The sequence below is a fragment of the Octopus sinensis genome, linkage group LG7 (assembly GCF_006345805.1).
Source record: "Octopus sinensis linkage group LG7, ASM634580v1, whole genome shotgun sequence".
NCBI classification, from domain to species: Eukaryota; Metazoa; Mollusca; class Cephalopoda; order Octopoda; family Octopodidae; genus Octopus; species Octopus sinensis.
In genome coordinates this window covers 82,703,698-82,714,892 of record NC_043003.1, presented here as the reverse complement: position 1 = coordinate 82,714,892, position 11,195 = coordinate 82,703,698, and positions in this window count along the sequence as shown.

Below are 11,195 nucleotides of genomic sequence, written 5' to 3'. Positions count from 1 at the left end.
ACGCCGCCAATGGGGGCATCGAAAAGCCGACTGTAACAGCCCGTTTACCATCCGGCCTCTGGCAAACAAAATATGGAATGCTCCGCCTCTGTTCTGTTTTTGTTTTTCCAACGGATTTCCTATTTTCTTCCTGAAGAGAAAGACACAATATGGTCCCATTATTCAATCGGATTTTGGTAATTTGTGCCTTTCGAAACACGTGTAGAATGAAATAAAACGATTTCTGTTTAATCTGCGTTCAGCTCCATTTCTTCAATTCACCAATAATGTTTTAATTTCAATTATCCGCACCAACGCACGGTTGCAACACCATATGGTTGTACCTCCAACCGTGCTGTTTACTGCTGTGATTTTTGCTGCTAAGGTATCGGTTAAACTTTTGATTAATCTACTACAAGATTATTCATCTTTCTATTTCACATAATACATACCGCTTCGTCAAGAAACTGCTACTTTAACCGATACCAATAATGGAGTTGTTCGAGATTGATGCGTCCCTTAAGGATATTCCTATACCACCGAAGGATGCCTTCCTTAAGGAGTTGGTTTGTAAAACCAACGCATTCATAAACCGGATAAGATTGCTCATTTTCTTCCACGAGAACGAAGATCTAAAATCGGACAACAGCATCGTCCGAATACGGCCGGCTTTTTAAAACATTGGATACGCCGCCACCTAACCCAAGACTGAAGAAGTTTGAGGACGACTTGTGGGACATAGTTAGAAAGATTAAGTTCAGGAAGTCACCCAGGAGAAATGCCCACCTCAGATACCTAGATAAATTTACCAAGGACATTAATAGAACGGACGGAGTCCTGGTCCAGTCCGACAAGACCAGGAACACATACAAGATGCCCATTAAGCAGTACCTAGATTTACTCGGTAAAGAGATCAAGAAAAATTATAGAAAAACCAATTGGAGTACCCTGAGGAAGGTAAACTTGGAAATTAAGGAAATAATATTTAAACACCGAATTCAAATGAGAACTCAGCCGCTTAGCCCTAAGCAACCCAGATTTATAGTGAAGGACCATAAACCGAACTTCCACACCAACCCAGCGCTAAGACTCATATGCCCTGCTAGATCTGATATCGGGATAATCAGTAAGTACATTTTAGATAAATATATCCCTAGTTTAGTAAACAAGCTGAAGCTCAGCCTCTGGGCCAACTCCTCGCAGGTAGTGAAGTGGTTCTCTTCCATCCCCAATAAGAACCGTACTAGGTTCATTCAGTTTGATATCGCCAGCTTCTACCCCTCGATTAAGCCTAGTGTGCTAAATAAGGCCCTCTGGCATGCTCACAACAAGGCTGGCCTCACCAGAGAAGAGATAGATATCATTTTAGTTGCCAGGAAATCGTTTATTAAGTTTGATAATAAGTTGTGGATCCGTAAAGATACTCCCAATGAATTTGATGTGCCTATGGGTAGTTCGGACAGTGCGCAGATAGCCGATTTGGTCGGAATATATATTCTCTACGAATTGTCCGACCAATTCCCGGAGATCGCGGGCGGCCTGTATCGTGACGATTGTCTGTTTTACCTGCAAAACACCACGAACAGAATAGTGCAGAAAACTAAGAGCAGGTTAGCTAGGTTTTTTAATAGAATGGGCATGAGTATAGTTTTTGATAATGGACTCACCAAGGCTAATTTCCTAGACGTTACACTTAACCTTAATAGCGACTCATACTGCCTTACCATAAACCTTCCACTAATTTGAAGTATGTCAGTGTCTTCTCTAATCATGCCAAAACCGTAACAGACAATTTGGTTAAAAACATCTCTCTAAGATTGTCTGGCTTGTCCGCCAGTGCCGATATTTTTATGCAGAAAGCGGAATTTTATAACGCCGCACTATCCAAGGCCGGTTATAGGCAGAAGGTAATTTATATTGATCCGGCCCTTCCGATGCCATCATTCGGTCATCAGGATAGGGCCGTATATAATAACATTAACATTTTAAGTAAGGACGGGAGCGCGGCGGATGCCGGGGTAGTCGCTCCCGCATTTAATTTAGCGAACAAGGATAATTATCGGTCCGGGAGGTCTTACACTAACCCAAGACCCGTTATTCATCCGAGAATCACCCACTCGAACGCGAGAGCTGGCGTCCCGACCCATCACACTGATAGGAATAAGCATATATGGTTTGTAATCCCCTTTGGTAAGCAGATTAGAACTAACCTCCCCCTCATGTTTAGACAAGCCATCGCCAATAACGTCCCCAGAAATTCCAAATATTACTCCACGGTTAACTCGCATAAAGTTAGGATAGCTTTCTCCAACACTAAAAACCTCGCCCAGATAATCGCCTCCCATAATAATAGGCTACTTACTAAGACCCTATCACCTTTTTCCGGAGGCACAGCCTCTTCCGCTCCCGGTTTAATGCTCAGTAGGAATAATTATAGTAGTAATAATGATATGAGAGCCAGTACAGTGACACATAATCTCAGCTCCAGCCAGGGAGTACCCACTAGGGGTATAGTTATAAATAGGGGTGTTGTGGTTGACGGTAACAATGGGAGTAGGGTAGAGAGCCCCAATAGCATCCCCAGCATCATTTCCCGCAATAGCAGCACCACGGGCAGTAGCAATGACAGCACTCTGATAGATAGTGGAGAATCAGGGGTTATTCCTATAGTTAATAGTGACGTAGTGGAAAATAGAGTAGTAAGCGGCTGCAGGTCTCGGAACGAATATAGGGACAGGAACGCAGTTCTAATTTCAGAAACTAATCCTAGCAGAATAAGATTCACGTCGGCGAACTCCAAGATCAAAAACGCCGTCTACCAATGCAAGGTTTACACGGACTCAGATGTCTTCACTTATGTAGGGGCCTCATCCTCAAGATTGTCTTTGCGTGTCTCCAACCATTACGCAACTTTTCGGGACATGAACAAGCGCCAGACCACGGGACTCAGTAAGCTAATATGGCGACTGAAGGATACGAACTTAAGCTACAGGCTGGAATGGTCAATTTTGTCGGTGGCCCTCCCATTTGATAGGGGCAGAAGGCAGTGCAACCTTTGTGTCTCCGAACTCTTCCATATTTTGTTTGCCAGAGGCCGGATGGTAAACGGGCTTTTACAGTCGGCTTTTCGATGCCCCCATTGGCGGCGTTACACTTATCTGGCTTTTAAATAGCGTTTATAAATAATACCGGCACCCATAGCCCTTGGTAACAAATTCTGAAATAGCCTTTAAGATATCTACGATTAACCACTGCAAGGGGAATTACTCCTGTAAGACAAACGGGGCTTGGTTTTTTCACAGCGGGGGGTTTCCTTGACAAGGCAGGCTTAGATGAACACACACACACATAAAACATAATATATATATTTTTTTCTGCCACCCAACGGTTCTCACGGCAGTAGCCACTGACAGCCGAACGATCAAACGCACACACGTACACAAAAAATGTTTTCTACCCCTACGCCAACACACACATATATAGAACAGTATACACACACACACGTCTCTAAGTAGATTTTTTCTCGCCCCTTATAAAACATCCAATATTCCTTAAATAGTCAGAACTTTATTCTCGGTCACAAAGAACACCTACACACCCTCACCCACATGATTGACCGATGCCTGACCCGTTAAATTCTTCAGCCACCGGTTCTCAACATACACTGATAAACAGTTTCGCCATGGGCTCTTTGGAGCATAGTTCGATTTGTTTTTGTTCCGCCTCTGTTCTGTTTTTGTTTTTCCAACGGATTTCCTATTTTCTTCCTGAAGAGAAAGACACAATATGGTGCCATTATTCAATCGGATTTTGGTAATTTGTGCCTTTCGAAACACGTGTAGAATGAAATAAAACGATTTCTGTTCAATCTGCGTTCAGCTCCATTTCTTCAATTCACCAATAATGTTTTAATTTCAATTATCCGCACCAACGCACGGTTGCAACACCATATGGTTGTACCTCCAACCGTGCTGTTTACTGCTGTGATTTTTGCTACTAAGGTATCGGTTAAACTTTTGATTAATCTACTACAAGATTATTCATCTTTCTATTTCACATTATGATATATATATATATATATATATATATATATAAAACATCCATACGTACACACAACCTAGCAAACACAAACGAATGCATCAACGAGATGATGCCATCAGCTTTCCTCTGCACGCCAGCTAATACACAGGCACGCACACTCCAACACATACGCATGCGCATAGATATCAGACGCACACATCTACGTACTCATACGCCTTGAGAGCACACACAAACACCATCGACCGCAATCTCTTTGGAGACCGGACAACCACAAGCGCTTTCAGCTACGCTGCTCAAAGAGTTCTTTTTAATGCATCTAGAGTCTCTTGAAAGTTCACCTCTCATCTAATAGCGCCAGGTGACTCACTTGACCAATGACGGCTCGGTAAATGGTAGCTAGTCAGGACTTCCTGCATCGCCTCTATTGTGGTTCATAACTGAGCCCAACGACCGAGATTTCTCGAACCTTTAAGTCGCATGGTGCCGAAACAAGGTGTTTTAAATAATAATGTTTTAATAATGATATTAATAATAGTTATAATAATAATAATGATAATACATATGTATATGTATGTATTTATATTCATATATATGTATATGTATCGATCAATCTATTATCAATCTATCTATCCACCCATCCATCTATCTCTCTTTTTCTCTCTCTCTCTGTACACACACATTTATATACATAGAGAGAGGGAAACAAAACTACTTTTATGTCGATATGTGTGTTTCTGAATATATATATATATATGTGTGTGTGTGTGTGTGTGCAGGCGTGCGTATATATGTATATGTATATTATATATACATACAAACATACATACACATATGTATGTATATATATATATATATATATATATATATATATATGACGACTGCTTCATAATCTGCACAGAATCTCTAAATACTCTGGAAGAGTTCAATATCCTCCTGAACAACCTACATCCATCTCTCCAATTTACAAAGGAGATGAGTAGTACTAAATTACGATTCCTAGATATAGTGGTAATTAAAAAAGACACCACCATCACCACAGATACTATAAACACACAGACACACATCAATACCTAAATTTTAAGTCGTGCCATCCACCACATACAAAACGCAACATCCCATACTGCCTAGCCAGAAGAATTTGTACCATTATAGAAGATGCAAATATCAGGAACAAACGCCTAACAGAACTAAGAGAATTTTTGCTCAAACGAAAATACCCATCTCTACTTATAGAAAATGGCATACAGCGGGTTATAAAAATACTCATACAACAACTTAGGACAACCCAAGGAAGAGGAAAACAAGAACAAGTCATACCATTCATAGTGACACACAACCCATGTCACCAGAATATCTTCAACATTGCCAAAGCAAACCTACCAATCATTGCCCAAAGTAATGAATTAAAAGACATAATCACGGATCGAGCTATAGTTCTTAGTAAAAGACAGCCTGAAAACTTGAAAAATTACTAACAAAGGCAAAATTTGACCTTAGCAACAAAGACCAAACATTCACTGTATCTAAATGCCATGTTAGCCGATGTGGCACATGCCAATTCATACATATATAAACACAAAAACTGGGAAAATATTCACAAACGCGAATATGAACTGCAAAAGCAGAAATTTAATTTACTGCATCAAATGCCCAAATTGTGAAGAAATATATGTAGGTCAGACGGGAAATGCACTATCAGAACGCTCACGTGTACACCGACAACAGATTAGAGACCCAGAGGTCCGTCAGATACCTTTGAGTAACCACCTAGCAACATGTGGTCGGAAAATATATATAATATTTCCATTCTACAACTTACACAGCCGAAGTGAAATCTAGAGGAAAATCAGAGAAAATAATTTTATTGATAAATTCAAACCCAAGCTAAATAAGCAATAATAATAATACTGAGATAGCAGGAAAATTATCTTATTTAGGGTTAAAAGTTCTATTGCCACCACCATCACCACTAGCAACAATAATTAAGGTGCTGACAATGATGATGATGACAATTGAAATATAAAAATATAAAAATCTCTGACAAAGGCTATTTACAACATTTCTAAAAGTAGCCCAACAATTGCTGCCTCGGCCAGAGTTAAGATACAGGACTCTTGACATGTCCAACAAAGCGTGACGCCTAAACCAATCAGCTCAACCAACCAATCAGCTTAAGTAATTGAATGATACTACACACTGATTGGTCAGAATACAGTTTGCAAAACCTAGCAATCTGGAGCCTACACAGCTGTATTTAAGGCACAGATTCAATCATCTCGCTACAGTCAAAAATTGTGAAGCATGACTGTCACCACTACTACATGAACCTGAAGATTGCAGAATTTAATGCATGAAAGTTCTAGTTCAATCAGAATGAACATTTTACATTCTATTATTTTATTTTATTATATTATATTATATTATCTTATATAAGATTGTAAATAAAACGTGAAAATCAGACAAGGTTGGAATTTCTTTTATCAGTGAATAGACTTCACTGAATATAGATATATATAATTACGAAGTCGATGCAAATATCACCAGCTGACCGGTGTCTGCTACTCTAGGCCGATGAAGGACAACGATCCTGAAACACGTGTCCCTAGATGCAGTTCCGGCAGCCGGGGGTGTTTGTCTCCCCTTCGTAAATGTATATAAGGACACAGGGAAAAATGTGTCAAAGCCATCAGGAGGCGTTCGATGCTTCCTAGGGCTATACAGCGGTGGTGTACCCCCTACTGTCACGTTCTTGTTAGATTGACAGTATACAACCATTCTATCGCCCCACCACCGTACATGTCTCTACGAGAGATTTAGAAATTCAATATTTCTTATATATATATATTTGTATTCGTAATACTGTATCATGTTCTTTTGGGGGGGATTTTTTGTCTTTGTTGCCGTAAACATTCGCTAGCTTTCTTACAAAGGGATCTAATGCTCTTAGCTTAGACCTTTTTGGGGACAACCAGATCGAACCAACTCAAGAGTCACTATCCGAAATGGTCGTGGCTGAGGAAAGAATGTCTTTATTGCCTGTCCTAATTTTTGCACCTTTTGTCTGCCTTTGTGTCGTCTATCTATCCGAACGTTTTAATATACTTTATCGAGTTTTTGTTCAACACACACACACACACGCACACACACACACACACACACACACACACACACACACACACACACACACACACACACACACACAGACACACACACACACACACATATATATATATATATATATATATGCATACATATACTCACCGTATTACAAGAATACTTGACTCATCGTATCTATATCTCTATGATAGCTGTGATTGAGATAGTTCTGCGTTTACAAATTTCTGTTTGTCTGTTGAGTAAAATTCTTTGTTACATAATCAAATAGATGTATCTTCATACAATCTCTTTTGCTACATTTCTGACAATAACATCTGTTACTTCACCTTGTTTATATTGTTTTCAATTGTTTAGTTATTTTTAGAGCTTCAAAATTTAATTTTATTTTATGAAACCAATAATAATAGTAAGGCCATTACAAAAAATTCTCGGTAAACAAATATAATGACGTGATGTGTTAAAACTCTGTCATTCTGAAAGTGCAAACAACAAAGATTCTACAGTTTCCCCTTACCATGTCCCCAAAAATCCTGCAATACTAAGAAGACTCTAGCCACTTGTATAAATCTTTGCATCGCCAACTGTGTATGACTATGAGGAGAAACTGTATAAAGGGAAAATCTCATCTTTTTTGATCTCTCATACCTCTTGTGGAACCGAAGAGTTGTATAACCTCATATGTTGACCCAGGGCTATTTAGATCACATAGATATTAATATAATGACAGCCAACATTTTCATCAGTGTTATATTCCCAGCATCACTGAGAAGTCATTCACCTTTTTAACATTATTTTTCTTCTGTCTGTCTTTAGACTAGATAATACTAGAATCTGTATTCTCCGTTTACCGAGCTCTAAACATTACGCTAGTATATCGCGATAACGTCACCTCTTTCATTGTCCATTTCTCTCTATATCTTACTGTGTCCTCTCTGAAGAAGTCAAATGTGCTCGTTTCTTAACATTGTTTGATGTTACATTGTTGTTAGCACTTTAGAATGTTTGAGATCTCAAATGAAATACGATGGCGACATGTTGTACTATTGAAATAAAAATTTGAGAGTTAATGAATCTGTGACATTCTAGACATTATTGAAACTATGGTAGTTGAGAGATTCATAGCTTTACTTTCAAATCAACCTCATGTTACAGTCTTTATAGCATTTATATGCAGTCTTTCTTCCAGAGTAGATTGTAATATCTTGTAATTAATAATGAGAGAAAATTCCCAATAATAATAATAATAATAATAATGATAATATTCATAGTAATAATAATAATAATGAAAATATTGATGATGATGATGATAATAATAATAATAATAATAATAATAATAATAATAATAATAATAATATAATAATAATATAATAATAATAATAATAATAATCCTTTCTTCTGGAAGCAAAATGCTTTAAATTCGGGGAAAGAGAAGAAGTCGATTACATCAATTCCAGTGCGGCCCTGAACGGCTGAATTTGAACACATTACCTGAAAGTAGCATTGAAGGAACCGAAACAGCGCCTCATTGCAAAGAAAGTAAAGATGGTAAGATATGACCAAAGAATGAAGGGTTACCACCACAATAGCTTATTCAGAGTAGATCAGAAGAGATTCTGTAAAGAAATAAATGGAGAGTGTACAGATAACATTGAAAGTCAAAGGCTTTGGAGTGACATCTGGAGCAAAGACAAGGAGCACAGGAAGGAAAGCTAAATAGTTGCAAGAACTGAAACAAACAGTAGTATGTCCAAAACAGGCAGAAGTAGTCATTTCAATTATGGAAGTGTATGAAATCAGCAAAAAAATGAGCAACTGGAAGGCCCCGCGACCAGACGGAGTTCAAGGCTACTGGATCAAAATATTTGGTGAATGTTATGCACGAATAGCTGCGTAACTCAACACCTTGTTAACTGCCGACCAAGTAACACAAGAGTTGTTGACATTGGGTAGGACAGTGCTGTGCTTGAAAAACACAAAAAAAAGGATTTACGGTAGACAATTACAGACTGATACCCTGTCCACCACTTATGTGGAAATTATGACTGGAATGCTCGCAGAGTCAATGAACGAACATACGAAAAAATGGAGTCCTGCGACATAAGCAGAAGGATTGCAAGCGTAGTGCAGAGGTACCAAGGATCAACTTCTGATAGACAAAAATGTTCTCAGCGACTGCATGAAAAGGAAAAGTAACTTAGCCATGTCATGGATCGACTATCGTAAGGCGTACGATATGATCTCACATTCTTGGATAATGGAGTGTATGGACCGATTTGATATGGTATCAAATGTTGAGCGATTGTTTGGGAAAAGTATGGCGAATTGGAGGACGGACCTGACAGCATACGGAAGAAGTTTAGGGAGAGTAGAAAATAGGAGGGGCATCTTCCAAGGGGATTGTCTGTCCCCACTGATCTTTGTACTATGCCTAATACCACTAACACTGATTCTAAGGAAAGCAAAAGCTGGGTATGTATTCAAAAGCCGCCAACAAAAAATGGTATGTTAGTCTTGAAGAGAGGCAAAATCAAATGTATGGACGGGCTAACGATATCGTCGGGGGAGGTTGTCGAAATTAAACGGTCGGAATAAGACTGAAGCTATCAAAACCTGGGTTGTTTCACTCCTTAGATATGGAGTAAGGATAATCGCATGGAGAGTAGACGAACGAAAGACAAGGAAGCTGCTAACTATATATGGGACACTCCACCTAAAATTTGACACAGGCAGACTGTGAGAATTAAGAAAAAGAGGTGGAAGATGTCTTATTGGATGCGAACACAGCATAAGAGCAGAAGAAAACAACATAACATGGTATGTAAAAAATGCCACAGAACCGCTATTATTTGAAGGAGGAAGGTCAGGCTTCTGTAGGATGAAAGATTGCAAAGATAAAACACTATACAAGAAATTGAAAACAAATGAAACTGAAAATAGGTGGATAACGAAAAAAATACATGAGCAATTTCATATGGATGTTGAAGATCAGACAGACAGAGAAAAAAGATGGCTATGAATGGCTAAAAGTGATTTAAAACCGGAAACGGAGGCTCGAACTTTGTCCAAGAGCAAGCATTAAGAACCAACTATATGAAATACAGAATGAACAACACATTAGAAAGTGATCAGGGCAGAATTTGTGGAGAAAAAGGTGAAACGGTATGGTATATTACCATCAATGTACGCCATTAGCCCGCAAAGAATATGTGTCATAATAGCAATATACTATGGATTGTCCATTGGGCACTTTGCAAAAAGTATGAACTTGACAGAGCAAAAAGTAGTACGGACATAAACGCGAAAGCTATGGGATTTTATGATTCAGTGCAACAATGTGATAGAGAATAAGTAACCAGTCTTAATTGCGAAAGAAAATAGACTATACTGGATCATAGATATAGCATGCCCAGCTGACAACAAGCTATGCGATAAGGAAGAAAGAAAAGTCAATATATATAACATGTTATCTTTGGAGGTTAAGCAGCTGTTGTCGCTGAAAAAGTGGTAGTATTACCAATAATTGTCGGAGCCTTGTGAACAGTGAATAAATATCTTGAGAAGTACATGGAACAAATAGGGGACGCAATGAGGGTGGAGCACTTGCAGAAAACAGCACTGCTCGGAACCGCTCGAATACTCCTGATGGTCCTCGAAAAATATGAGGTGTTACCTTATTTCACTGGTAGTGAACAGCAGACAACGTAGTACATCTCCAGTGTTAGAAGCTGTGCAAAGGCAACAAAATAATAATAATAATAATAATAATAATAATAATAATAATAATAATAATAACAACAACAACAACAACAACAACAACAACAACAACAACAACAACAATAATAATAATAACAATAATAATAATAATAATAATAATAATAATAATAATAATAATGCCCTGATGCAGTACCAGGCAATGCCCTGATGCAGTACCAGGTAAATGCCCTGATGCAGTACCAGGCAATGCCCTGATGCAGTACCAGGTAAATGCCCTGATGCAGTACCAGGCAGTGGCTCTCATGGCTTCTGATCTTAACTGATTGGAAGTGTTATCATGTACA